Source organism: Macrobrachium nipponense, chromosome 35 (genome assembly GCF_015104395.2).
Source record: "Macrobrachium nipponense isolate FS-2020 chromosome 35, ASM1510439v2, whole genome shotgun sequence".
Taxonomy (NCBI): Eukaryota; Metazoa; Arthropoda; class Malacostraca; order Decapoda; family Palaemonidae; genus Macrobrachium; species Macrobrachium nipponense.
In genome coordinates, this window is record NC_061096.1 from 28,064,870 (window position 1) to 28,091,885 (window position 27,016).

Genomic DNA, 27,016 nt, shown 5'->3' on the forward strand with positions numbered 1-27,016 from the left:
ATGGCAATACAATGCAGGGGAAATACCCGAAGATATAATGTGAATTGAACGAATATAATGACAATATAATCCAGGTGAAATACCCCAGGATGTGAAGGGAACTGAAATGAATATAAAGGCAATAAACCCCAAGTGGATTTCAACCCCATGAAGTGATGGGAACCTGAAAGCGAATATAAAGGCAAAAAATCCAAAAGATGAGTGGATACCCCAGGATGTGATGGGAACTGGAACTAATATAAATGGCCAATACAATCCAAGTTGAAGATACCCCATGAATTTTGTGATGGGAACTGAACGAATGTAAAGGACAATACAAGTCCAGATTGAGATACCTCAGGATGTGATTGGGAAACTGTAACAACGTTCAATACTGAAATGGTCCAACTATCGTCTATCCGCATTGTGAAACGAATACCCACAATGATGTTGGTGGGAACTGAACGAATAATAAAGGCAAGATACGAAATCCAGTATTGAAGATACCTCAGAATTTGATTGGAACCTGAAACTAATTATAAAGGCAGTTAACAATCCCAGGTGATCTACCCCAGGATGTGAATGTGAACTGAACGAATAAAAGCATGAATGGTTAACACAAACCAAGTGAGTTTAACCCATGCCCTTGTGATGGGTCCGAACGCATTACGGTCAATACCAGCCCAAGGGTAGAATACCCCATGAATGTGTGGGAACTGAAACGAAATATAAGGCAATAACAACCCAAGGTGAGATACCCCATGATGTGATGGGTGGAACTGAACGAATATAAAGGTAATACAACCCATAAAGGGTGAGATACCCGCCATTTGATTTGATGGGAACTGAACGAATATAAAGGTAATACGCACCCAGGTGATATACCCCATGTGTTCTGGAAGTGAGATACCCCAGGATTGGGAATGGCAACTGACTAATATAAAAGGCCAAATACCAACCCCGTGAGATACCCCATATGGTGATGGGAATCCCCTAACGGACATTAAAGGCAATGCAAACCCAGGTGAGTATACCCCATTGATGGTGATGGGGAACTGGAACGAATATAAAGGGCAATACAATCCATAGGTGAATATCCCCATTGATGTGATGGGAAACTGCACGAATTATAAAGGCAATACAAACCCAGGGTGATATACCCCTCATGATGTTGGAATGGTGAAGTTACCCCATGATGGTAATGGAACTGAAACGGAATAATAAAGGCAATACACCCAGGGTGAGATACCCCATGATGTGATGGAACTGAACCGAATTGTAAAAGGCTAATACAACCCAATAGGTGATACTCCCCATGATGTGATGGGAACTGGGGAACTCATATAAACGCAATATCCCCAACCCAATTGAGATACCCCATGATGGTGATGGGCAACTGAACGAACTATGAAAGGCAATACGCCCACAAGGTGGGAATACCCTCCTTAATGTGATGGGAACTGAACGAATTATAAAAGGTGCAATTACAACCCCAAGTGATATACCCCATGATGTGATTGGTAACTGAACGAATATAAACAGGTCAATACAACCCTAGTTGAGATACCCCATGATGTGATTTGGGAACTGAACGAAATATAAATGCAATACCAACCCACAAGGTGAGATACCCCCTGATGTGATGGGAATGAACGAATATAAAGGCAATACAACCCAAGTGAAGAATACCCCAATGGTGAATGGAACTGAACGAATAAAAAGGCAATAACCCAACCCAAGGTAGATTCCCCTGATGGATGGGAACCCCTGAACGAATATAAGGCAATACAACCCAAGTGAGATACCCCATGGGAATTGTGGGGGGGGGTGGGAAAAATGGGAAGGAAAGGGGGAAAAAACTGAACGATATAAAGGCAATACAACCCAGTGTGAGATACCCCATGATGTGATGAACTGCGATATAAAGGCAATACAACCCGTGATACCCCCATGATGTGATGGGAAACTTAAACGAATATCAAAGGCAATACAACCCAAGTGAGATACCCCATGAAGTAATGGGAACTGAACGTACATAATGGTAATACAACCCAAGTGAGATACCCCAGGACGTGATGGGAACTGAACGAATATAAAGGCAATACAACCCAGGGTGATATACCCCATGATGTGATGGGAACGAACGAATATAACGGCAATACAACCCAGTGAGATACCCCATGATGTGATGGGAACTGAACTGAATACGATATGAGGCAATACAACCCAAAGTGATACCCCAGGTGAGTATGGGAAAACTGAACGTCATAATGGAATACAACCAAGTGATGGGATATCGACGTACATGATGACTGAACGAATATAAAGGCAATACAACCCAGTGAGATACCCCATGAGTAATGAACTGAACTAATTGAACAATAATAAGGTAATACAACCCAGGTGAGATACCCCATGATGTGATGGGAATTGAACAAATCTAGTGGCAATACAATCCAGGTGAAATACTTCAAGATATAATGGGAATTGAACGAATCTAATGGTAATACAATCCAGGTGCAATACTTCAAGATATAATGGGAATTGAACGAATCTAATGGCAATACAATGCAGGGGAAATACCCGAAGATATAATGTGAATTGAACGAATATAATGACAATATAATCCAGGTGAAACACCTGGAAATGTAATATGAATTGAACGAATATAATGACAATACAATCCAGGTGAAATACCTCAAGATGTAATGGGAATTGAACGAATCTAATGGCAAAACTATCCTGGCGAAATTCCCGAAGATGTAATGGGAATTGAACGAATTTAATGGCAATACAATCCAGGTGAAATACCCCAGGATGTGATGGGAACTGAAAGAATATAAAGGGAATGCAATCCAGATGAGATACCCCATGATGTGATGGGAACTGAACGAATATAAAGGCAATACTATCCAGGTGAGATAACCCATAATGTGATGGGAACTGAACGGATATAAAGGCAATAAAACCCAAGTGAGTTAACCCATGAAGTGATGGGAACTGAACGAATATAAAGGGAATGCAATCCAGATGAGATACCCCATGATGTGATGGGAACTGAACGAATATAAAGGCAATACTATCCAGGTGAGATACCCCATGATGTGATGGGAACTGAACGGATATAAAGGCAATAAAACCCAAGTGAGTTAACCCATGAAGTGATGGGAACTGAACGTACATAATGGCAATACAACCCAGGTGAGATACCCCATGATGTAATGGGAATTGAACGAATATAATGACAATACAATCCAGATGAGATACCCCAGGATGTGATGGGAACTGAACGAATATAAAGGCAATACAATCCAGGTGAGATACCCCATGATGTGATGGGAACTGAACGAATATAAAGGCAATACAATCCAGATGATATACCTCTGGATGTGATGGGAACTGAACGAATATAAAGGCAATAAAACCCAAGTGAGTTAACCCATGAAGTGATGGGAACTGAACGTACATAATGGCAATACAACCCAGGTGAGATACCCCATGATGTGATGGGAACTGAACGAATATAAAGGCAATACAATCCAGATGAGATACCCCAGGACGTGATGGGAACTGAACAAATATAAAAGCAATACTATCCAGGTGAGATACCCCATGATGTGATGGGAACTGAACAAATATAAAGGCAATACAATCCAGGTGATATAACCCAGGATGTGATGGGAACTGAACGAATATAAAGGCAACACAATCCAGATGAGATACCCCGGGATGTGATGGGAACTGAACAAATATAAAAGCAATACTATCTAGGTGAGATACCCCATGATGTGATGGGAACTGAACGAATATAAAGGCAATACTATCCAGGTGAGATACCCCATGATGTGATGGGAACTGAACGGATATAAAGGCAATAAAACCCAAGTGAGTTAACCCATGAAGTGATGGGAACTGAACGTACATAATGGCAATACAACCCAGGTGAGATACCCCATGATGTGATGGGAACTGAACGAATATAAAGGCAATACAACCCAAGTGAGATACCCCATGATGTGATGGGAACTGAACGAATATAAAGGCAATACAACCCAGGTGAGATACCCCATGATGTGATGGGAACTGAACGAATATAAAGGCAATACAACCCAAGTGAGATACCCCATGATGTGATGGGAACTGAACGTACATAATGGCAATACAACCCAGGTGAGATACCCCAGGATGTGATGGGAACTCAACGAATATAAAGACAATACAACCCAGGTGAGATACCCCACGATGTGATGGGAACTGAACGAATATAAAAGCAATACAACCCAGGTGAGATACCCCATGATGTGATGGGAAGGTGAGATACCCCATGATGTGATGGGACCCTTGACGAATATAGGCCCCATGATTGATGGGAACTGAACGAATATAAGGCAATACAACCCAAGTGAGGATAACCCCATGATTTGATTGGGAAGGTGGAGAATAACCCCATGATGTGGATGGGAACTGGAACCGAATATAAAGGGCAATACAACCCGGTGGAGATACCCCAATGGAATGGTTGATGGGAACTGAACGAATATAAAGGCAATACAACCTAGGTGAGATACCCCATGATGTGATGGGAAGGTGAGATACCCCATGATGTGATGGGAACTGAACGAATATAAAGGCAATACAACCCAGGTGAGATACCCCAATGAATATGTGATGGGAAACTGAACCCCGGAATATAAAAGGGGGGGGCAAAAAATACAACCAAGGGTGAGATACCCCATGGGAATGATGGGAACTGAACGAATTAAATAAAGGGCAATACCAACCAAGTGAAAGATACCCCATGATGTGATGGGAAATTGAACCCCGAATATAAAGGGCAATAAACCAGGTGGAGAAACCCATGATGTGGAATGGGAACTGAATGCAATAAAGGGAATACAACCCAAGTGAGATACCCCATGATGTGATGGGAACTGAACGAATATAAAGGCAATACAACCCAGGTGAGATACCCCATGATGTGATGGGAACTGAACGAATATAAAGGCAATACAACCCAGGTGAGATACCCCATGATGTGATGGGAACTGAACGAATATAAAGGCAATTCAACCCAGTGATAGGCCCCTACCCCATTGATGTGATGGGAACTGAACGAATATAAAGGCAATACAACCTAGGCAAAATGCCCAGGTGGATAACCCCATGATGTGATGGGAACTGAACGAATATAAAGGCAATTCAACCCAGGTGAGATACCCCATGATGTGATGGGAACTGAATGAATATAAAGGCAATACAATCCAGATGAGATACCCCATGATGTGATGGGAACTGAACGAATATAAAGGCAATAAAACCCAAGTGAGTTAACCCATGAAGTGATGGGAACTGAACGTACATAATGGCAATACAACCCAGGTGAGATACCCCATGATGTGATGGGAACTGAACGAATATAAAGGCAATACAACCCAAGTGAGATACCCCATGATGTGATGGGAACTGAACGAATATAAAGGCAATATAACCAGGTGAGATACCCCATGATGTGATGGGAACTGAACGAATATAAAGGCAATACAACCCAGGTGAGATACCCCATGATGTGATGGGAACTGAACGAATATAAAGGCAATACAACCCAGGTGAGATACCCCATGATGTGAAGGGAAGGTGAGATACCCCATGATGTGATGGGAACTGAACGAATATAAAGGCAATACAACCCAGGTGAGATACCCCATGATGTGATGGGAACTGAACGAATATAAAGGGAATACAACACAAGTGAGATACCCCATGATGTGATGGGAATTGAACGAATATAAAGGCAATAAAACCCAAGTGAGATACCCCATGATGTGATGGGAACTGAACGAATATAAAGGCAATACAACCCAAGTGAGATACCCCATGATGTGATGGGAACTGAACGAATATAAAGGCAATACAACCCAGGTGAGATACCCCATGATGTGATGGGAACTGAACGAATATAAAGGCAATACAACCCAGTTGAGATACCTGATGATGTAATGGAAATTGAACGAATATAATGACAATACAATCCAGGTAAAATTCCCGAAGATGTAATTGGAATTGAACGAATATAATGACAATACAATCTAGGCGAAATACCCCAAGATGTAATGGAAATTAAACGAATCTAATGGCAATACAATGCAGGTGAAATACCCGAAGATGTAATGTGAATTGAACGAATATAATGACAATATAATCCAGGTGAAACACCTGAAGATGTAATGGGAATTGTACGAATATAATGACAATACAATCCAGGAAAAATTCCCGAAGATGTAATGGGAATTGAAAGAATATAATGAAAATACAATCAAAGCGAAATACCCCAAAAAGTAATGGGAATTGAACGAATATAATGACAATACAATAAAGGCGAAATACCTCAAGATATAATGGGAATTGAACGAATATGACAATACAATCAAGGTTAAATACCTCAAGATGTAATGGGAATTGAACGAATCTAATGGCAACACAATGCAGGCGAAATACCCCCAAAATGTAATGGGAATTGAAACGAATATAATGGCAACACACTCCAGGCAAAATACCCCAAGATGTAATGGGAATTGAACGAATCTAATGGTAATACAATCCAGGCGAAATACCCCAAGATGTTATGGGAATTGAACGAATCTAATGGTAATACAATCCAGGTGCAATACTTCAAGATATAATGGGAATTGAACGAATCTAATGGCAATACAATGCAGGGGAAGTACTCGAAGATATAATGTGAATTGAACGAATATAATGACAATATAATCCAGGTGAAACACCCGGAAATGTAATATGAATTGAACGAATATAATGACAATACAATCCAGGTGAAATACTTCAAGATGTAATGGGAATTGAACGAATCTAATGGCAAAACAATCCTGGCGAAATTCCCGAAGATGTAATGGGAATTGAACGAATTTAATGGCAATACAATTCAGGTGAAATACCCCAGGATGTGATGGGAACTGAAAGAATATAAAGGCAATAAACCCCAACTGAGTTAATCAATGAAGTGATGGGAACTGCACGAATATAAAGGGAATGCAATCCAGGTGATATAACCCAGGATGTGATGGGAACTGAACGAATATAAAGGCAATACAATCCAGGTGAGATACCCCATGATGTGATGGGAACTGAACGAATATAAAGGCAATACAATCCAGATGAGATACCTCAGGATGTGATGGGAACTGAACGAATATAAAGGCAATACTATCCAGGTGAGTTAACCCATGAAGTGATGGGAACTGAACGTACATAATGGCAATACAACCCAGGTGAGATACCCCATGATGTGATGGAAACTGAACGAATATAAAGGCAACACAAACCAAGTGAGATACCCCATGATGTGATGGGAACTGAACGAATATAAAGGTAATACAACCCAGGTGAGATACCCCATGATGTGATGGGAACTGAACGAATATAAAGGTAATAAAATCCAAGTGAGATACCCCATGATGTGATGGGAACTGAACGAATATAAAGGCAATAAATCCCAAGTGAGTTAACCCATGAAGTGATGGGAACTGAACGTACATAATGACAATACAACCCAGGTGAGATACCCCATGATGTGATGGGAACTGAACAAATATAAAGGCAATACAACTCAGGTGAGATACCCCATGATGTGATAGGAACTGAACGAATATAAAGGTAATACAACCCAGGTGAGATACCCCATGAATGTGGGAATGGGAATTTGGAACGTATATAAAGGTATACAACCCCAAGGTGTAGATACCCCATGAACTGTGATGAACTGAACGGAATAAAGGGTAATACAACCCAAGTGGGAAGGATACCCCATGTGTTGGGGTAGTCAAAGGCCCCTGACGAATTAAAGTATACGGACCCCAGTGAGATACCCATGATGTGATAGGAACTTGAACGAATATAAATGTAATCAAAACCCAAGAACCCATATGTTTGAGGAATAACCCATCGTCTATGTGATGGGGAACTGAACGAATATAACCCAAAGGCCCCAATACAACCCAACAGGTGGAGATTACCCCATTGAATGTGAGGAAACTGAACGGAATATAAAGGCCAATACAATCAAGGTGGGAGGATACCCCCATGAGGTGTGGTGGGAAATCTGAACCCCAAATATAAGCCAATACAAACCCAAGTAGATACCCCATGATGTGATGGGGAACTGAACGTAATAAAATAAAAGGTAATAACAACCCAAGGTGATACATGGATGTGATGGGAACTGAAAACGAAATATAAAAGCAATACAACCCAGGTGAGATACCCCTGCCCATGGGTGGATGGGAACTGACGAATATAAAAGCATACAAAATCCCAGGGTGAGGGAATAACAATGAGGTGGTTGGGAACTGAACAAATATAAAGGCAATACAACCCAAGTGAGAATACCCCAATGGGATGGTTATGGGAACTGAACTGAATATAAGGCCCCAATACAACCCAGGTGGAGATACCCCATTGATGTGGAATGGGAACTGAACGAATATAAAGGGCAATACAACCCAAGCCCCTGAGAATAACTGGAATGTAAATGGGATTGAACGAATATAAAGGTAATACAACCCAGTGAATACCCCATGATGTGATGGGGAATTGAACGAATCTAAGAGTGATGGGATTGGGAACGAATCTAATGGGCAACACAATCCAGGTGAAATACTTCAAGATATAATGGGAATTGAACGAATCTTATGGCAATACAATGCAGGGGAAATACCCGAAGATATAATGTGAATTGAACGAATATAATGACAATACAATAAACCAGTGAAATGGAACTTCAAGATGTATGGGAAATTGAACGAATCTCCCAATGGCCAAAACAATGGGAGCAGGTGAAATACCCCAGGACGTGATGGGAACTGAACGAATATAAAAGGCAATAAAACCCAAGTGAGATACCCCAGTGACGTGATGGGAATCTGAACGAATTTAGGGAAAGGCAATAAAAACCCAACCCAAGTGAGATACCCCAGGACGTGATGGGAACTGAACGAATATAAAGGCAATAAAACCCAAATGAAATACCCCAGGACGTGATGGGAACTGAACGAATATAAAGGCAATAAAACCCAAGTGAGAAATCCCAGGACGTGATGGGAACTGAACGAATATAAAGGCAATAAAACCCAAATGAAATACCCCAGGACGTGATGGGAAATGAACGAATATAAAGGCAATAAAACCCAAGTGAGATACCCCAGGACGTGATGGGAACTGAACGAATATAAAGGCAATAAAACCCAAGTGAGATACCCCAGGACGTGATGGGAACTGAACGAATATAAAGGCAATAAAACCCAACCCAAATGCGATACCCCTCCCAGGGACGTGATGGGAACTGAACCGAATATAAAGGCAATAAAACCCAAGTAGTGATGAGGGTAATCCCCAGGACGATGATGGAACTGAAACGAATATAAAGGCAATAAAACCCAAGTGAGATACCCCAGGACGTGATGGGAACTGAACGAATATAAAGGCAATAAAACCCAAGTGAGATACCCCAGGACGTGATGGAAACTTGAAACGAATGGGACCTGAATACGGAATATAAAACAACGAAAATATAAAGATAAAAACCCCCAGGACGTGATGGGAACTGAACGAATATAAAGGCAATAAAACCCAAATGAAATACCCCAGGACGTGATGGGAAACTGAACGAATATAAAGGCAATAAAACCCAAGTGAGATACCCCAGGACGTGATGGGAACTGCAACGTGAAGAATATATGGCAATAAAACCAAGTGAGATACCCAGGACGTGATGGGAACTGAACGAATATAAAAGGCAATAAAAACCCAAGTGAAGATACCCCAGGGACGTGATGGGAACTGAACGAATATAAAGGCAATAAAACCCAAGTGAGATACCCCAGGACGTGATGGGAACTGACGAATATAAAAGGCATCAACAAGAAGTGAGATACCCCAGGACGTGATGGGAACTGAATGAATATAAAGGCAATAAACCCAAATGAAACATACCCCAGGACGTGATGGGAAATGAACGAATATAAAGGCAATAAAACCCAAGTGAGATACCCCAGGACGTGATGGGAACTGAACGAATATAAAGGCAATAAAACCCAAGTGAGATACCCCAGGACGTGATGGGAACTGAACGAATATAAAGGCAATAAAACCCAAATGAAATACCCCAGGACGTGATGGGAAATGAACGAATATAAAGGCAATAAAACCCAAGTGAAGATACCCGGACGTGATGGGAAACTGAACGAATATAAAGGCAATAAAACCAAGTGAAGATACCCAAGACCGTGATGGGAAATGAACGAATATAAAGGCAAATAAAACCCAAGTGAGATACCCCAGGACGTGATGGGAACTGAACGAATAAAGGCAAATAAAAACCCAAGGTGAATACCCAAGGACCGTGTAAATGGTAAGGAATGAAACGGATGATAAACCCCAGGACAAAGTGAGATACCCCAAGGGGAAACGTGAATGAATGAACGAATAAAGGCAGTAAAACCCAAAGTGAGAATACCCCAGGACGTGATGGAAACTGAACGAATATAAAGGCAATAAAAAAAACCCAAGTGAGATACCCCAGGACGTGATGGGAACTGAACGAACGAATATAAAGGCAATAAAACCCAAGTGAGATACCCCACCCCAGGACGGATGGGAAATGAAACGAATATAAAGGCAATAAAACCCAAGTGAGATACCCCAGGACGTGATGGCGAACTGAACGAATCTATAAAGGCAATAAAACCAAAGTGAGAGGACCCCAGGAACGTGATGGGAAATGACGAATATAAGGCAATAAAACCCAAGTGAGATTAACCCAAGACGCTGATGGGAACTGAACGAATTAAAGGCATACAACCCAGGAGATACCCAGGACGTGATAGGAAATGAACGAATATAAAGGCATACAACCAAGTGAGATACCCCAGACGTTGATTGGGAACTGAAAGAACTAAAGGCAAATAAAACCCAAATGAAATACCCCAGACTTGATGAAAGAACGAATATAAAGGCAATAAAAACCAAGTGAGGATACCACAGGCCGTGCTGGGCACTGAACGAATATAAAGGCAATAAAAACCCAAGTGAGATACCCCCGGACGTTGATTGGGAACTGAACTAATATAAAAGGCATAAAACCCAATGAATACCCAGGACGTGATTGGGAAATGGACGAATAAAATAAAGGCCCAATAAACCCAAGTGGAGATACCCCAAGACGTGATGGGAACCTGAACGAAATCTAAAAGGGGCAATAAACCAGTGAGAATACCCAGGACGTTTTGAAAGGGGAATGAACCCCGAATATAAAGGCATAAACCCAAGTGATATACCCCAGGGAAATACGTGAATTGTGGAACTGAACGATAAAGGCAATAAAACCCAAGTGAAAAAGATACCCAAGGACGTGATGGGAACTGAACCCGAATATAAAGGCATAAACCCAAGTGAGTTACCCCAGGCGTGGAATGGGAAACTGAACGAATATTAAAGGCAATAAAAACCCAAATGAAATACCCCAAAAGGACGTGATGGGAAATGACGAATATAAATGCAATAAAACCCAGGTGAATACCCCAGGGTAAACGTGATTGGGACTAACGAATAAAATAAAGGCCGAAATAAAACCCAAGTGAGATACCCCGGACCCGTGAATTGGGAACTGAACGAATATAAAGGCAATTAAAACCCAAATGAAATACCCCATGACGTGATGGGAAAATGAACGCATATAAAGGCAATAAAACCCGAAGTGAGATAAAACCAAGGAGCGTGAAAATGGGAACCCTGAACGAATATAAAGGCAATAAAACCCAAGTGAATACCCCAAGGACGTGGATTGGGAAATGAACGAATATAAGGCAACCATAAAACCAGTGAATATAAACCCCAGGACGGTGATTGGAACTGAACGATAAAGGGCCCAATAAAAACCAGTGAGATAACCCAGGACGTAATGGGAAATGAACGAATCTAAGGCAATAAAAACCCATTGGGAAAGATTACCCCAAGAACGTGTGGAACTGAACGAATAAATAAAGGTGCAATAAAACCCAGTGAGTCCCCAGGACGTGATGGGACCCTGAACGAAATAAAAGGCAATAAAACCCAAGTAGATACCCCAGGAACGTGAATGGGAACTGAACGATATAAAGGCAATAAAACCCAAATGAAATACCCCAGGACGTGTGGAAATGAACCCTAATATAAAGGCAATACAACCCAGTTGTAGATACCCCAGGGGAACGTGATGGGAACGGAACGAATATGAAAGGCAATAAAACCCAAGTGAGATACACCAGGAAAACGTTATGGGAACCCCTGAACGGAATAATAAATGCGATAAACCTAAAAAAAAAAAAATCCCAATTAAATACCCAGGACGTTATGGGAAATGAACGAAATAAAGGCAATAAACCCAGTTGAGATAAACCCCATGACGTGAATTGGGAAAACCTGAACTAATATAAGGCAATAAAACCCAAGTGAGATACCCCAGGACGTGACTGGGTGAAATGAACGGAATATAAAGGCAAAAAACCCGAGTGAAAAGATACCCCAGGACGTGAATGGAACTTAACGAATATAAGGCAATAAAACCCAGGGTGAAGATCCCCCAGTACGTGGGAATGGGACGAACGATATAAAGAAATACACCCAATTGAAATACCCCAGAGACTTTAAATGGGAACTGATTAAAACCCGAATTAAAGCAATAAAACCCAAGTGAGATACCCAGGACGTGATGGGAAACTGAACGTAATATAAAGGGCAATTAAAACCCAAATGAAATACCCCAGGACGTGATGGGAACTTGACGAATATAATGAATAAACCCAATTGAATACCCCAGGAACGTGATGGGAACTGAACGAATATAAATGCAATAAAAAACCCAAATGGAAATACGAACCCCAGGACGTGAAAATGGGAAATGACCCGAAATATAAAGGCAAAATAACCCCACCAGGTGAAAGATACCCCCAGGACGTGGGAAATAGGAACTGAACGAATATAAAAGGTCAATAAAACCCAAGGTGAGATACCCCAGGACGTGATGGGAATTAACGAATATAAAGCAATAAAACCCAATTGGATACCCCCACAGGACGTGATGGGCACTGAAGCGAATATAAGAGTCCAATAAACCCACGTGAGTACACCCGGACGTGATGGGTAACTAACGAATGTAACGGCAAATAAAACCCAAATTAAATACCTCCAGACTGATGGGAACTGAACGAATTATAAAGCAATAAAACCCAAGTGATATACCCTAACAGGACGTGATGGGAACTGAACGAATATAAAGGCAATAAACCCAAGTGATATTACGCCAGACGTGATGGGCAATGACGAAATGATAAAGTCATTCAAACCATTGGATACCCAGAGTGATGGAACTGAACGAATATAGAGGCAATAACCGAATGAAATACCCAGGACGTGAATGGAACTGAAACAAATATAAAGCAATAAAACCCAAGTGAGATACCCCATGACGTGTATGGGAACTGAACGATATAAAGGCAATAAAAACCCAGGAGATAACCCCAGACGTGATTGGAAGGAACGATATAAAGGGCCCCCAAAAAATAAAACCAGTGAGATACCCCGGGTGACGTGATGGGATTGAACGATAATCAAGGCAGATAAAACCCAAATGAAATACCCCAGGACGTGATGGGAACTGAACGAATTTTATATAAGGCAAGAAACCCAAGTGAGATACCCAGGACGTGATGGAACTGAACGAATATAAATGGCAATAAACACCAAATGAAATACCCCACCCAGGACGTGGATGGGAACTGAACGAAATATAAAGGCCTAAAACCCAAGTGAATACCCCAAGACAGTGATGGAACTGACGTAATATCAAGCAATAAAACCCAATTGAATACCCCAGGACGTGATGGGAACTGAACAAATATAAAGGCAATTAAACCCAAATGGAAATCCCAGGACGTGGATGGGAACTGAACGAATGATATAAAGGCAATAAACCCAAGTGAGATACCCACAAGAGTGATGGGAACTGAACGAATATAACGACATAAACCCAAGTGAGATACCCCAGACGTGATGGAACTTAACGAATATAAAGGCAATAAACCCAAGTGAGATACCCCGAAGACCGTGGATGGGGAACTGGAACGACTATAAAGGCATAAACCCAGTGGAGATACCCCAAGACGTGATGGGAACTGAAACTGAATATAAAGGCAATAAAACCCAAGTGAGATACCCAAGGTGACGTGATGGGACCTGAACGAATATTACCATATGGTCAATAAACCCAGATGAAATAACCCCAGGGACGTGATGGGATAACTGAACGAATATAAGAGGCACAAAATAAACAAATAAAAAACCCCCAAAAAAAAAACAGGGGGGTTTTTGGTGGTGGTGGGGGGGGTGGGTGGGGTGGGGAAGATAACCCCAAGACGTGAATGGGAACTGAACGATATAAAGACAATAAACCCAAGTGAAGATACCCCAGGACTTGATGGTAACTGAACGAATATCAGGCAATAAAAACCCAAGGTGGAGACATACCCAGGACGTGATGGGAAATGAACGATTATAAATTCACTAAAACCCAAGTGAATACCCCAGGACGTGATGAGTGGAAATGAACGATTATAAAGGCAATAAAAGAAACCAAGTGAGGATACCCCAGGACGTGTGGGAACTGAACGAATATCAGGCCATAAACCCAAATGAAATACCCCAGGACGTGAGGGGAACTGACGAATGAAGGCAATACACCCAAGTGAGATACCCCAGGACGTGATGGGAAATGAACGATTTAAAGGCAACTAACAACCCTAAGTGAGATACCCCGGACGTGATGGAAACTGAACGAATATAAAGGCAATAAAACCCAATGAATTACCCCAGGACGTGATTGGAACTGAACGAATATAAAGGCCATAACACCACAAATGGAAATACCAGGACGTGATGGACTGAACGAATATAAAGGCAATAAACCCAATGAATACCCCATGACGTGATGGGAACTGAACGAATATAAGGCAAAAAACCAAATGAAATACCCCAGGACGTGATGGGAACTGAACGAATATAAAGGCAATAAAACCCAAATGAAATACCCCAGGTACTTGTGGAAATGAAGATATAAAGGCAATAAACCCAAGTGAGATACCCCAGGACGTGATGGGAAGCTGAAACCGAAATAAATAAGGGCAATAAAACCCAATGAAATACCCCAGGACGTTATGGGAACCCCTGACGGAATATAAAGGCCAATAAACCCAAGTGAGATACCCCATGGAACGTGAATGTGAACTGAACGAATAAAAGTCAAATAAAACCCAATGGAATACCCGGAACGTGAAAATGGGGATGAACCGAAATATAAGCAAATAAAACCCAAGTGAGATACCCCCAGGACGTGATGGAACTGAACGAATATAGAGCAATAAACCCAAGGGTGAAGATCACCCGAACGTTGAATGGAATAAAACGGAATATAAAGGCAATAAAACCCAAGTGAGGATACCCCCAAGGGACGTGATTGGGAACTGAACGAACTATAAAGGTCAATGAAAACCCAAGTGAGATACCCCAGGACCGTGATGGTGAAACTGAACGAAATCTAAAGGCAAATTAAAACCCAAATGAAAATACCCCATTACGTGATGGGGGTGAACTGAACGAATATAAAGGCAATAAAAACCCAACAAGTGAGATTACCCCAAGGACGTGCTGGGAACTGAACGAATAAATAAGGCCATAAACCCGAAGTGAAAATATACCCCGAACGTGATGTGTAACCTTGAACCCCGAATATAACGGCAAATAAAACCCAAGTGAATGGAACCCCGGACGTGAATGGAATGAACGAATATAAAGGCAATAAAACCCAAATGAGAATACCCCATGACTTGATGGAACCCTGAACGAATTAAGGCAATAAACCCAAGTGAGATACCCCGGGAACGGTGAATGTAACTGACGAATAAATAAAGGCAATAAAACCCAAGTGAGATAGCCCCAAGGACGTGATGGGAAACTGAACGAATATAAACAATGGCAATTAAAAACCCAAGTGAGATACCCCAGGACGGTGATGGGAAAACTGAACGTAATAAAATAAAGGGCAATAAAACCCAAATGAAATACCCCAGGACTGTGATGGGAACTGAACGAATATAACAGGCAATAAACCCCGAAGTTGATATACCCCAAGGAACGTGATGGGTAAAACTGAACGAATATAAAGGCAATAAAACTCAAATGAAAATACCCCAAGACGTGGATGGGAACTGAACCGAATATAAAGGCAATAAAACCCAGTGATATACCCCAATGGTGAATGGGAACTGAACGAATATAAAGGCAATAAACCCAAGTGAGATACCCAGGACGTGATTGGGAACCTGAAACAATATAACGGCAATAAAACCCATAAATACCCACATACGGTGATGGACTGAAACGAATAAAATAAAGGCCCATAAGACCCAGTGAGATACCCCCAAGGACGTGATGGGGAAACTGAACGAATATAAAGACAAATAAACCGCCAAAGTGAAAATATACCCCAAAGACGTGATGGGAACCCCTGACGAATATAAAGGCAATAAAACCCAAGTGAGATACCCCAAGACGTGGGTAATGGGAAACTGAACTAATGAAATAAAGGCAATAAAACCCAAAAGTGAAATTACCCAAGACGTGATGGGAACTGAACCGCCTATAAAGTCAATAAACCCAAGGGTGGAATACCACCGGACGTGAAAGGGAACTTAACGAATATAAAGGCCAATAAAAACCCAATGAAATACCCCCAGGACGTTAATGGGACCTTAACGAATATAAGATTGCAATAAAACCCAGTGATAATACCCGCAGTACGGGGTGATGGGAACTGAACGAATATAAAGACAATAAAACCCAAGTGAAGATCCCAGGAAGTGATGGAAAGGAACTGAACGCATAAAATAAAGGCCAATAAAACCCAAGTGGATACTCCCATGGACCGTGGATGGGAAATGAACCGAATATCAAGGCAATAAAACCCAGAGTGAGATACCCCACGGGAATGAATGGGAAATAACGAATATAAAGGGCAATAAAACCCAAGGTGGAGATACCCCAGGACGTGATTGGAACTGAACGATATAAAGCAATAAAACCCCCATAAATACCCCAGGACGTGGATGGGAAATGAAAACCCGAATATAAGGCAAAGATAAAGCCCAAGGTGAGATACCCCAGGACGTGGGAAATGGAATGAACGAATATAAAGGCAATAAAACCCAAGTGAGATACCCCAAAGGACGTGAATGTGGAACTGACCCCGAATATAAAAGGCAATAAAACCCAAGTGGGAATGGATACCCCAGACGGAAATGGGAACTGAACGAATATAAAGGCAATAAACCCAAACCCAAATGAATACCCAGGACTGATGGGAATTGAACCGATATAAAGGCAATAAAACCCAAATGAAATCCCAGGACGTGGGAATGGGAATGACGAATAAAGGCAATAACACCCAAGTGAAGTACCCCGGGATGTGAATGGAACTGAACGAATATAAGGAAGTACAATCCAGGTGAGATACCCCATGATGTGATGGGAAGTGAACGAACATAATGGCAATATAATCCAGGTAATATACCTCATGATGTGATAGAAACTGAACGAATATAAAAGCAATACAATCCAGGCTAGATACCTTATGATGTGATGGGTACTAAATGAATATAATGGCAACACAATCCAGGTGAGATACCCCATGATGTGATGGGAACTGAACGAATATAATGGCAATATAATCCAAGTGATATACCCCATGATGTGATGGGAACTGAACGAATATGGCAATACAACACAGGTGAGATACCCCAAGATGTAATGGGAATTGAACGAATATAATGGTAATAAAATCCATGCGAAATACCCCAAGATGTAATGGAAATTGACCAAATATAATGGCAATACAATCCAGGCGAAATACCTGAAGATGTAATGGGAATTGACGGAATATAATGGCTTTCAGCATGTCATTTTAAATTGAAAATCAGGAACTCCTAGGTAATAAACAAAATTGTCTCGCTTTCTGTCAAATCTCGTCGAGACCCTTCGGTAACATCATGATGCAGAAAACTTTGATTTGCAGACACGAGACGATTCAGTTCTGACAATCAGCGGGACTGCCACCAAACGACGAACCTCCTAAATATCTAGAATCGCTTTATGATAAAGTCATCGGAAATAGTGTGTTTGTACGCGAAGACGTCACAGGGAAATCCTCATGAATATCCAGCTTTTCTCGCATGTTGTTGTTATTGTTGCTGTTGTTGCTGTTGTTCTGTATAGCTGAGAATAATTGGGGGTAGTTGGACTGAAGTTCCGTATGAAGTTCTCTGAGTCTCCTGTCTAAGACGGTCTGTTGTTGATGTAGTGGCTATTATTATTGTTATAGTTATTGTTCTTTTTGTTGACTGAGCTGACCTTATGCCAGCAGGTGCTCTTGATCCCGGAGACACCATATCACATAGCTCAATATAATCAGTGCATGATCAGTCTTTTTCAGAAATAAAACAGTGGTACATTTATAAAAGAATTCCCAAAGCCAGCCCGGAGTTGACTTCATAAGGAACACTATATATTTTGACAATCAGGGCATTGACGATACTCTAAAACAATATACATACATAGTTCAGATGTGATATTAAAGAACCTATTCTTTCGATAACGTTCAATAATAAGCATATTATAAAACAAACATACGGTAGTCTAGTTCTGTTAATAGTAAGCATGTAAAAAAAAGCTATAATAGTCTAGTTCTGAGGTAATTGTGGTTACAAAAATGCACATACAACGGGTTAAAGTGCCTGTCAGTCTATTTTTCCGCTTGCAAAGCAGTCACCGCCAAATATGAAATATAAAGCAGTTTTACATGGAACGTGACCATTAAAAAAAAAAAAATACCGAAAAGTGGGCGAACACCGTATATATACGGGTGACGCAAAACATACGTGGGTGGAAGTGACTCATGCACGTTTAAGCTATAGGCGGAGCCGAGTCAAAGAGTGCGAGGACACCGGTGACGAAAAAAAAAGAAAAAAAAAGCGTAGATGCTAAACCCAGGTGAACAGAAAATAGCAATGGACACCTGCCAAGGTCCCAGATATAGGCATACGCTCGAGGGAGACGATCCAAAAATATGTGGATGCTGGACTGAGGGAACTCGTGCCTGGAAGCTGGACTGGAACCTGGAAACGAAGCGATCCAAAAATATATACAATCGCCTGCCGCATGAGGAAGGCGATGAAGCAATCTGATTAACTTTCACGCCTAAGCAGAGAGAAATAAATATAGACTTCATAAAAACCCAGTGAAAACGATTACTAAGCACGGATGATATTATTACTCGGAATAATGTTTACGTGCCTACGGATTAAAGGGAAACTACTAAGCTACCGGAGCGTAAGGAAAGGTTTAATTAAACAACCACACTCCGTTCATTCCTGTTATGATCCTTCAAAACATGCTCAAGGAAACTGCTCGAGATATACAGCTGCCTCATCAACCATTAGACTTTAATCAATTCCACAAGCGAGAACACAGAGGGAGGATGAATCGCTCCAGTTACATATGTAAAAACATTTGCATATTCGTGTCATTAAGCTCATGATTGTATGATATAAATCAAACTATAGCTTTGAGTAAACAAGAAATACGAGCTTATTTGCACAGCGTTTTTTTGCGTATGATTATTGCTCGAGCACAAGTAATATCTCAGTCATGGACCGTGACACAATCTTGTTTGCGCAGTCAATACGCAGCGCGCTGCTATTTTGGTCGTGCCTCCCTGGATATATAGTATGTATATATATATATATATATCTATATATATATATATTTATATAATTAATATATATTTAATAAATATTAGATATTATATATATATATATTATATATATCTATATATATATATATAGATATATATATATATATACATTAACCAAATACCACTTTTGGCTGTTTCTTTACTTTTGGAGACTTTCAGGACTTGCTCTTCCTCTAACTCGTATACTTGATCTGAGTCTCATGCACAGTACTACAATACCCTTGCGGGTCCTTTATAGTTACCGAAATATCATAAAAGGTTCATTTCCATATATGACTTTCCGAATGTGTTTCCAGAATCAGCCAGGTTGAATGACTCCATCCGCCCATTTCAACTGAAACGAAGGTCCTTATGGTTTGCGGGGTTCAACAGCTTTCTTGTTACGTTTACCCTTCTGCAACTTAGATAGATAGAATATAGGATTTAGGCCGCTGGCCAAGCTCTGGGACCTATGGGGTCATTCAGCGCTGAAACGGAAATTGACGGTGAGAAGGATTCATAAGTGTAACAGAAGGAAAACCTCACAGCTGCCCTATGAAACTTTACGAGAAGGTGGAAAGTAAGATGGAAGAAAGAGAATATGAACAGAGGTTCAGCAAAAGGAATGAAAGGGGTTGCAGCTAGGGGCCGAAGGGACGCTGCAAAGACCCTTCAGTAATGCCTACAGTACACCACATGAGGCGCACAAACGGCACCAAACCCGGACAAGGAGCAACTTAGTTACGGAAAAGTTAAAGAATATTGAGGTTTCACAGTTGAGGGAGAAAAAAAGTGTCTGATAATGAATATATATATATATATATATATATATATATATATATATACTATATATATATATATATATATATATATATATACATACATACATACATACATACTTACATACATACTACTATATATATATATATTATATATATATATATATATATATATATATATATATATATTTGTAATAATATGCTTAATTTTCTTTCGTGGCCAGTAAAGTAAATTTCATTTAGTTACTTTCAATTTAATTTTTTTTATTGCCACAAAAAAAAAAAAGACTGGTTAAGGTTTTTCTCGCTCCCACCGAAGATGTTATCATTTAAGTGGTACCTCGCCCATGAGAGTTGTTTTTTTTCTCTTTCCATGTACTTATTCGGCCGGATGCTTGTTTGGTGATTTGCGGGTCGTTGCCTCACTTTTGGTGGGGACCTTTGGCTGAGGATGAAGGAGAGTATGTTTTCGGCTCATTATCTTGGAGGTTTCCCCTGACCTAATCCTTGCAGGACGTTTTAAATATTTGGAGATTCTCTTGGCCTTGCTACGTTTTCACCTGTATTACGGAGGGCATTGACGGTGTTCCGCCTCTTAATTACTAGTCGCTGTGGAAGCTGCAGCCTTGTTTGAGAAACGTCAGGCGCCCCTCCTGTGTGCTGCAGAAGTTACTATATCTACGTCCCCTCATCTCTGGACCTGCCTGCTGCCCTTGGGAAAGCATCTTGTCTTGTCCCTTGTCCTGTTTCGTCCTGAAACCTCCGGAGTCGTGAAAAGGCCTGATTCTGATCAGAATGCTGGTAAGGATATACTGAATATATTCGTTATAGACGTTACTGACGCGGGTCAGTGTATCCTCCGGCTGCAGACCCCCTTCGTGATTCCGGAGCAGTTGATAGACAGCCGTGTGTGCATTCAGTAGTGGTGTTATCGATCATATAGTCCCTGCGTGCAACCACCTTTGATGTCAGATCAAGTGATCTGTGATAGGTTATTTGTATAATTATGTATGTAAATATTTTTTTTGAGTAATTGTATGATCTAGGATTAAGGTTCTTTCCCTCTTTCATTATCTTCGCCAAAAGAATATTTTCAGGGCTTTCTAGAAGTAGGCTGTTTTCCTTCCTCCTCCTAATAACTGTCTCTTGTTCTATCGTGTGAATGAGGATATTTTTAGGTAAAATATTTGTAAACCCTAATCAGTTTTTTTTTTCATGTGTGTTTAATTTAAGTTTTATTTATAATAAATATTAAAGTTTTGATCTATATTTTAGTTATCCTCTTTGAATGTTATTTGGTGTTTTTTCACTGTCTGGAGATCTTGCCCCTTGGCTTTAAATGCTAACCTTTGTGGCACTGATCATTAAAAGAAAAGAGCCTGTTCTTGCCACTTATGCAACTATTAAATAGTTGTGAGTAATGTTCATAACAATATATATATATATATATATATATATATATATATATATATATATATTATATATATATATATATATATTTATATAAATATATATATAGATATATATATATATATATATATATATATACATATATATATATATATATATGTGTGTGTGTGTGTGTGTGTGTTTATAAGCAAAGATTTCTGGGCGGCCCGTATTAAAAGAATTGATCTTCAATAAGTGAGATGGCTAATCCATCACAAAAATTTATGATGTTACCATCCTTCTAGTAATGGCTGGCGCTATTCAGTAAGCTGACCCTTCTCTCTCTCTCTCTCTCTCTCTCTCTCTCTCTCTCTCTGCTCTCTCTCTCTCTCCGCAAGAGAGATCTAAGTAGAGAGCTTGTTATCCAGGGTCATCGGGCCAACAGCATTCTGGATAACTTACGTCTATTTTTGTACATATCTGACCTTTAGCATAAATCTTGTACAGTACAAAGCTACGTCTGTCAGCCATCTTCAGATGCTAACTCTAAATATACATTGTGCGTATCAATGTTGCAAAAAAAAAAAAAAAAAAAAAAAGAATCAAGGAAACTTGCGTAACATTAAGTAGAACACCAAAGCCAAATGTTTGGCAAATATGGTAGAATCCTGGCTATTCGCTAAAATAGAACATCATTATAGCCTTGAGGTAAAACTGTCCATTATGAGCAACAAGAGACCTTGTACTGAATAAAATTCATATAAAAATTCAACCCTTTAAACAGACAAAATCACGAAAATGTTAATGCTGTACGCGGTTGACTCCTGAATAATCTACTGCTGGCGAGCGTAAATTATGCGTAGCCTACGCAAGCCTGGAATATTTATAATGGGCAACTGCATGTACAGCATGAAAACCACTTTAGCTGAAGAAGGGAACCGACAGAATGTAAAGTAGACTAGAGCAAAAAACTGACTTTAAACTCTAACGGATTGCTACTGAAGATTATACTCAATAGTTTTCGGGACGCATAATAAATGCAGCTGTTAGGTAGCCTGCATATCTAACAATATAAATAAAACAAGATACATATTCAACATGTTATCATTTGATAAGCAGCGTACTATTAGTAATATGAGGAGGCTAAACGTTTTTCTCTATAGGGTTAGGCTAACCTAGAACGTTTTCTTATAATGTACCGCACATATAGTATATGAAAACATATTACATCATAAATTAAGCCAAGTGAGTTTAGTTCAAAGCTTGGTACAGTGCGGCAATGATCTGCTTTTATTACTTAATTTTAGATGACTGAAACTTAACTTTCACTGAACCTTATGAAAAAGAAGCATAAAAAAGATGATATACAGTGCACAAGGATCACTGGAACTTTTTTTTATACGTTTATCTAAAAATAACGAAAATACAATATTTACATTATTTCAACAATTAAAATGTTGGACACAAGAATTTTTTTTATAAAATTTTTCTTCAATTTCTCCCCACACAAAACTGATACAAACTCATCTTAAATAATTCAATCTCCCCTTGAGAAAGCAAAAAGCTACAGGAACGACTTCAATCCTCATATTCAGTCAGAAAGTACAAAAGAAAAACAATAAAAACGCATCTCATCAAAACTGCAAAAAGCAAACCAAGGCCGTAACTTCGCTTTGCTGGCTAATCCGGATCGTAGTGATGACCAAAGTATTGATCAGGATCCATGACTGGGGAAATTATCTTCCGTCATCCATCAGAAGTGATATTCAATCCGTGTACCGTCGACAGACCAATATTGTTCCACGCAATCAGAGAGAGGCAGGAGTTGAAGGGAGGGAGGGAGGAAAATCCCTGCATCAGGAATTGCACAACATAGGAGCACAAAATTAGGGATTTTTCCCTAGTGACCTCCAAGGGTTTTCTGGGGTCCTTATCTAGGGCTAATATTTCTTAGGGGGTCGTTATCTTTTAGTGATCTTTCCTAGATACTGAACTCCCAAGGGTTTTCTGGGGTCGTTAACTGGGGCTAATATTTCTTAGGGGGTCGTTATCTTTCTGATATTTACAGTCTTTTGTTTAATGTTCTTAAGGTCATCCCCAACGGGCTTGGACTAAACAAGGTGGGGTCAAAGAGCAAATGAAAGCAAAAATCTCAAGCTGTACCTCCGAAACTATAAGGAAAATCATGGTTTAAAACACAAACTGATCCATAAAAACACAACTAAATCCAACAAGATAAAAAGGAGCGAATAGTGCCACCAACAACAATAATAAAATATGCCCAGAGCACAATATATACACGAGAAAGACTACTGTATATGTTTTTTGCGTGTCATCGCTAATTACAAGGGACACACCCAAACCTAATCGTCCCTAACCTGACTAAGCTTAGCCTCTCACTACTGAACCAATAGATCCCCTTTCCCCCAACCTCTTCCCTGTGGACCTGGGTGCAAAGTATGACAGTGATCTATACAGGGTACACGCTAACCTGTTGCATGCATGCACTGCCTTACCGAGAAAGGGATTACGCTATTTAGAAAAAAAATAATAGATAAAAATAATCTTCACCTATATGCCACGATTCTACCATAAGTGAAATCTTTTTATTAAGGTCAGAATTTATGTAAAGTCTAGTATAAAAGCATTCAATACTGTATCGACTTTTTTTTTTTACTTCTCTAACTAGCTAAAGGAATGTATCAATTACCCATAAATCAAAAGTTTTCCATATCAACAAAGACAGACTGACACCGACGATGACACAAATGAGAATTTTTCCATTCTGGGGTCTTCCCTGTTTTCGATAGTAATCCATCACTTCTAAATTAGCTCATCGTAACTAGTAATTGACAAAGTAGTCTCATACGGAAAATATTCCTAATTAGAATAATGGAATATGAACGTATTTACGAACGATTTCTTTTTTCATAATTTTAATAGCTATGTACGTACAATATGTCAAACGTCACATATATATAGTATATATATATAATATATATATATATATATAAAAATATATATATATATATATATATATATATATTAATAATCTATATATATATATAATTATAATACATATATATATGTTATATATATATATATATATATATTTATATATACGCACAAATATTTATTGCTGAGAATGGTACTGGGACTTTAGGGACACCCTGTACAATATATATAATACTACTCTTTAGGCACAAGATCTCAGTCTCACTTCAATTTTTAACATACTCTTTTCACAAGGTTATTCCCACACGATTATTAAATAATAATAAGTAACGATAAAGAAGTCAAAACTTATTCATATGTGAATTTAATAATACGCGCCTTGCTGCGTTATTGAATTAACCTTTCATATCCCAAGCCAAGTGCCGACCTTGATGTACAAATTTACCTCACCAATGTTTTATCGACTATATATGGTTGCCTGGTAACGTCATCGGCAAGATGAAAGGCCTTTGTGTGACTCTGTTTTCTATGTATAAACTCGAATCCGTCATATCTATCGTGCCTGAAGCTGTGATCTCTCTCTCTCTCTCTCTCTCTCTCTCTCTCTCTCTCTCTCTCGCTCTCTTTCTTTCTCTCTCTCTCTCCTACAGATAAGTGAGCACACGATGTCTCCTCGGATGGACTAATAAGTCTTTGAAACATCCTAATCCTTGTGACTCTCTCTCTCTCTCTCTCTCTCTCTCTCTCTCTCTCTCTCTATGGACAGACGTTCGTTACTCTTAACCGTGCGAGGAAAGACACGGACATATCTTAAAGAAATCCAGCATGTCTTTGGTGACATGAACACTGAATTGGCAACCTGCTCTTATGGGTCGTACATAGTAAGAGAGAGAGAGAGAGAGAGAGAGAGAGAGAGAGAGAGAGAGAGAGAATATTGGACCCCAAATTTTATATCATCATAACCAACACCCTCCCACTCCAAAAAAAGAAAAAGAAAAAAAAATCGGGAGTGCTTTACGAGGTAATCCTCCTCCTAATGGAATGAAGTCATTCATCACAAAGCTTTCTCTCTCTCTCTCTCTCTCTTCTCTCTCTCTCTCTCTCTCTCTCGCTCTCTCTCTTCTCGTTCCTCCGGTCTCTTCTCTTCCCTTTCCCTCTCTCCCTCTCTCTCTCTCTCTCTCTCTCTCTCTCTCTCTACATGATTATGTGTATTATGTAGAGGTCACACGCTGGAAATATCGAAGATCGAGCTACACATAAGAGGTAAAAATGATGCTGATTACTTGATAGTAGTCACTTCAAAAATATCGAGAGAGAGAGAGAGAGAGAGAGAGAGAGAGAGAGAGAGAGAGAGAGAGAGAGAGAATTTTCTACTAATAGTGTCACCCGGCATGAATGAGGACTAATCATTTTAGCTAGATCGAACAGCCTTCCACTTTAGATGGTATATATTTTGATGGATCAATAAAAACATATGGCTGGAGTTTCCGCGTCTCCCCCCCCTCTCTCTCTCTCTCTCTCTCTCTCTCTCTCTCTCTCTCTCTCTCTCTCTCCAATATCTGTAACCCTTTACACAAGACGAGCTACTTTTAAGGAACCCCTCTCAAGTCAACGTACGGTCCCGCGCGAGAATCGAACTCTTGGTCCCTCAGACGTCTAGAGAGGAAACTCCCGCGGAGCCGCGAGAACAAAACACACCGAATGGTTATAAATTTAGGATAAGGTAAACAAAACTATCAAGAGCAGGGTTGGAAAAACAAAAACACAAGAGGTGACATTCTCCCCTTTGCGGAGTTTTCCATATGGGCCGTCCCTTTGATGCAGCCATCTTTGTTTACAAGAATTATTACGGGACATAAAGGAATGCTTTTAGATCGGATAAGAGGCTGTGGTTCGCGGAACCTTCCAGGCGGAATTAAAAGACATTGGAACAAATGGATATCATCAATTTATAACATGACTTTGTAATCGCAAAGAAAACTCTTAACAGAATAGAAGCGAGAGAGAGAGAGAGAGAGAGAGAGAG

At 40.0% G+C, this 27,016-nt stretch overlaps 1 protein-coding gene across 5 annotated transcripts in view; it reads right to left on the reverse strand.

Annotated features, from left to right (window-relative positions):
• The window catches only part of LOC135208527 (inactive dipeptidyl peptidase 10-like), a 710,904-nt gene that overhangs the window by 182,345 nt on the left and 501,543 nt on the right, over positions 1-27,016 (reverse strand). The window lies entirely within an intron of this gene.